A 5119-nucleotide genomic window follows, 5' to 3' on the forward strand; every position below is an offset into this window, starting at 1 on the left:
CTCAGTGAAGTGTCCCTCAAGTCCAACTCTGCAAAGGTGCATTTTCTGGCTGAGAAACTGGAATGGTTAAGAGGTATATCCTGTGTGTGTCTGTGTGTGTGTGTGTGTGTCTGTGTGTGCACCTCCTCTGGCCCCATACATATGTATCACAAGGCTTTGTCAGCTCCTGTCACCAGTTAATAATGTGATTTTCATATCACTACAAGCTGCATTTCCATGTAAACGCACGGCCGTGCCACACAAGACAAGCAGGAGATGAAGATGGAGAGCGGAGACGTTCGGGGGGGGGGGGGGCATCCATCTTGCCACGCTCACCTGCCGCCGCTTCTCCTCCACGACGCCACGGTTCGGAGGAACACTTGATTTTTAGTTTTATTGTAGAACTCATGAGTGTGTGATCTGTCACTCTCCTCCTTCCATTGTGTTTTATGTGCCGTCTCCTCTCGTTTGGTGGAGTCTCTGCTACGTGTGCACCGCCTCTCTCTCTCTCTCTCTCTCTCTCTCTCGCCCTGAGCTCCTCCAGTTCTCCTCCTCCTCTGCTCGTCCTCCATGAATAAGAATCAGGTGTCACTCAGACACAGACACTTGTTCTTAATGATACATCCTGGTGCAGAGTCCCTATCGATTCCTTATCTCTGTAATGTGAGTAATGAGGGGACAGGTGCTGGGGGTCACCGGAGGTCGTTGGAGATGAGCTCACCGTCGCTTTTCCATACGTCAGCATTTGTTTCCCGGAGGAGTCGACTCGTGTGTGTGAAACTGAGTATTAGTGATAAAAAACGCCCAGAGATCGATGTTATATTCTGAAATTAACCCAGAAATATAATTATTTAGTGAAACCAAACCAGAGAGAAGCATCAGATCCTCACACGTCACAAAGTGAAGCCAGAGGAATGTTTGACATTTTGCTCGATGGATCATTTCAAAAGGAATTGTTCAACTTTTCACTTTCACGTCTGTACAGTAAATATGTAGAAAGAGCTCATGATAGATGAGCTAAGTACCAGTGATAAAAGAAGTACTCAAACATTCTCAAGTTTAAGTACCACTTTCACTTACATACTTCAGTAAAAGTAAGTACTTGTCTTTTAAAAATACTGGAAGTATCAAACTTCAAAGTATTTGCAGATTGTAGCCCGTTAACTGATCAAACTGACATACTTCCTGTCGTGGAAGGAGGCGGAGTCTAGTTACCTCCCAGCTCTGATTGGATAAAAAGAAACATTTCGGTGAGACTTAAAGGTGCAGCTCTAGTTGTCATGCTAAGCTAAGCTAAGCAAACCAGACACTAACTCATATCTACTGTACAGACTCTGCAGTGATTTAACAAGAGAAAATACATTTTCCCAAAAAATAAAACAATTCCTTTTTTTACAACTAATCATATTCAGCCACCAGTCGATTGTGTTAACTTATGTCACGTCAGCACTTGTGTGCTCGTCTCCTTTTTGTTGTTGTTGCACATAATGGAAAATGTCAATCCCCTCAATAAAATACTTTTTATCTGTCGTCTTTCGTCTTCTGCACTTTCCATATTTACCAGTGAGATAATGACGATAGAAATGTGACTAATAGAGTTCAGGTATTTCCTCCGTAGTTTTCATCTAACGGCAGCTTTCATTAAAACCTTTCAGTCTCTCTCTCTCTCTCTCTCTCTCTCTCTCCTGTGTGCTCCTGACATGAGAATGTGTCACACTGAAATAATAACCACAGAAAGGCGTCCTCATCACGCCTCAGAGCTACAGACACATCCAGGACCACGAGGACATTTCCTTCTTGTGTTGGAGAGCAGAGCTGCCACATCACCTGGGGATGAGGAGCACAGATCAAGGAACCAGTATGAGATGATTAGATGATGGAGGGAGACTCAGCATCACCAGAGGGTCATGAACACTTCAATTATCCGACAGCCGAGCTTTTACCAGATCAATAAAATGCACTTAAAATGCATTTAGGAGGATTGATGGCTCATAAAGCAGAATATAAAAACTAAGAAACAGGCTGAAAAATCACCCGACAGCTTTTCTTTGAATCCTCTAAAAGATACAAAATGGAAGTTATCACCAGGGCTGCAACTCACAGGTTATTTTTTATCATCTTTTTTTGTTTTTAATTCATCTACAAATTGGTCTATAAATATAGTTTCTGCAGAGTTCACCGAGCGGAATATAACATTTAAAGAGCTTTTAAATTCCTGACAGAATAAAAACATGTAATTTAAGTCTGATTGAAAAAGTTTGGACCATTAGTTCTTGAATGTTTTGTGAATCTACTATCAGAGTTTCTCAGCACTTCCCAGCAGAGTATAAAGTGTGATATGGTTAATTAAATTAAAGCAACCTGGAGCCAGATAAGCACCAGAACTGGATAAAGGGATTAATCAATTAAAAGATACATTAAATTGAGTTCATTTAAATTTAATAAAAAGCAAGACTTTCTCATGACATGATAACTTTGTGTTGGTGCCGAGTTAAACTCCACAAAAGACGATTAAAACCGCCTCCAACACAATAACAACTTTCGCTTTTACCTCCATGAAAATTCATCCTGAACCTTTGAGGCAGCTGCTCATAAGGAAGATGTTGTTGCTAAAAGGGGTAAAAGAAAAACTTGCTCTCTTTTAATACAGGATCTTAAGTAAGACATAATTTCCAGTTCTATTAATACAAACATCTCGTATCAAGCAGTTGTTCTGTGGAGTTCTCTTCACAATGGACTTCATATGAAGGAACGAATCTCAAGCTAAACAATCTGGCCAGAGAAGATTAAGCAGATCATATTTATTTCTGCTCTTCCTCTGCCTGAAGAAACAATAACAGTGTCAGCTTCTCTCCTTTCTCCTTTATTCCTATTTTGCTTTAAGTTTAAGCTAAAATCTCAAATACAGGAGCTGAGCGTTGCAGAGCTTGATTTACGCAGCTATTGTTGCAGATCAGAACCAAAGTGTGCGACTGCTAAAATTACTAAAATGCTTCCTGGGAATGATTGACATTACAAAGGCTCGGTGACAGGCGAGCGCTGGGAAATCCAGAGTTTCCATGGAAATTGGACAACCTGTCAGGTGCAGACACGGCCTCCAAGCAGCCTGTCTTCTTGTTCGTGCATAAATCATTAAATTTAGCAAACCTCATGGGGCTAATGTTGATGTTCCACTTCTAAAGGCAACATGTGTGTGTGTCTGTGTGTGTGTGTGCGCTCGCTGTCGTTTGAACAACCCGTGTGACACATTCAGTGAATCCTCAGCCCGAGATCCTTCTTCCTCCTGGGAGTTGGCAGCTCTTATATTGTCCCGTCACTGGTTTCTCACCCAGCAGGTCAGGTGTGAAGGATGACAGGCACCGATCTCTATTAGCATAAAGAAACCATCGTGACAGAGGAGAGTGCATCACCTCGACGAGAGGCGGAGTCTATTCAGCTCCGTCTGCCGGAGCTCGAGTAGGAACGAGAGGCTCGGAGGAGATGGAGTCGAGTCTGAAGAGGGTTGAGGAACAAACAGATTCGTCTGAAGCTACGTGGAAACTACTCATAACTAACCTGGAACACACAGACTGTAAGAGGCTCGGAATCAGCTCCTCTGTCTTTTTCAAATCCAGGAGAAAACCTCTGTTTCCAGACAGAGATCATTAAAATAATAAAGATATCAGCTCAACCTTCACGGATTGAATCAAGATCTTATCTTAAAACTGCATAACTGAGCTTAATAAAGAAGTTTGTTGAATCAATATATGAATGAAAAAGAAGAAGAAGAACAAGACAATTAAGACAATTCTTTTATTCCATGTTTAACCTTTAATCAGAGCATTAAAAATCCAAATAGTGGAAATGAACGTGCACGTCTCTGAAAGCAGAGCAGGAAGGAGGAGGTGATAGAAAACAAGAAACAAGAAACAAGAAACAAGGAAAACAAGAGACAGTTAGAGTTCCACAGATAAACGTAGAGGAGAAGCAACATGGCGGCTGACGCAGCAGCTGCCTTCCATGCGTTCGCTTTCATTTCCACCTCCATCTATTTTCCATTTTAGCCGCGAGGGAGAGTGACAGCGGACATCCGATGGGAGGGTCCTACCCCCCCCCCTCACTGTTTCAACCCCTGTGCCGTGAGCATCAGTCACTCTCCTCAACAATGAGTCTGATGCAGTGGTTACACGTGGAGAGAAAGGCCCGAGAGAAAAAAGAAAAAAGCAGGAGGAAAACCGGTCCAGGCACGGAGGAGGAGGAGGAGATTCATTTGGGACGGCCGGCGGCTCAGCGGGTTATCACTCACTTCTCGCCGCCGTAGTGCGAGGCGCAGAACGGCCGGGGAAATAGCCGTCCATTACCCAGAATGCAATCAGCCCGAGCGCAAGGCTGGGGAGCTAATGGATGTTTCCGCAGGGAGGGCAATTTGGTGAATGGGAAAGTGGACGGCTCCATCATGTGAGATGGGATTATGTGCGATTGTTATCCTCCACGAGCGTGATGTGACGGTCAAGAGGTGTAATGTTTATGGACAGGGGGAGACATTAAAGAGTCATCTCTCCACGGCCCACTCCCGGCCAATCAGACGCCCTCGTCCCACGTGCTCCTCCTCCTCCTCCGGCCGAGCGGTCGCTCTGAGCAGCACTTCAACAAAAAGGCAACGCCGCCGGCGCCTGCTGCTGCTGATGAATGCAGAGCAGCGCACTCTTGAAAATAAATTAAATTCTTATCTGCAGACTCAATTCAGTGCATTTATAACCAAATCAATGCAATTATGGAACGGCTTAACAAAAAAAATAAATAAATTGAAGTCCTTTCTGAAAAAAGACTCAGTAAAAGCAGTTTAAAAAACAGAAGCACAGCCACTGGTGCTCAGCCGGGGCTTTGCCTATCTCCTCCACCACTTTAATTATTTTGTCCCTTCTTCCTCCTCACAGCTGAAATAATATAAACAAAATTACCACCTTTATATATTTACATCAGTAGTGAGCAATCATCCCAAGGAAATACAAAGAAAAGGCACCAGTAGCATCATTCGGTTGTGGTGCCACTACATCTTCTTTCCATTTTTCAGGGAAAAACAAACCGCACCTTCCCTTCATCATCGCTCCAGTGACAGCTCCTGGTGGGCAGCTGCTCGCTCTCATGCCCCCCCCCCCCC

Source organism: Limanda limanda, chromosome 13 (assembly GCF_963576545.1).
Source record: "Limanda limanda chromosome 13, fLimLim1.1, whole genome shotgun sequence".
In the NCBI taxonomy this organism is placed as follows: domain Eukaryota; kingdom Metazoa; phylum Chordata; class Actinopteri; order Pleuronectiformes; family Pleuronectidae; genus Limanda; species Limanda limanda.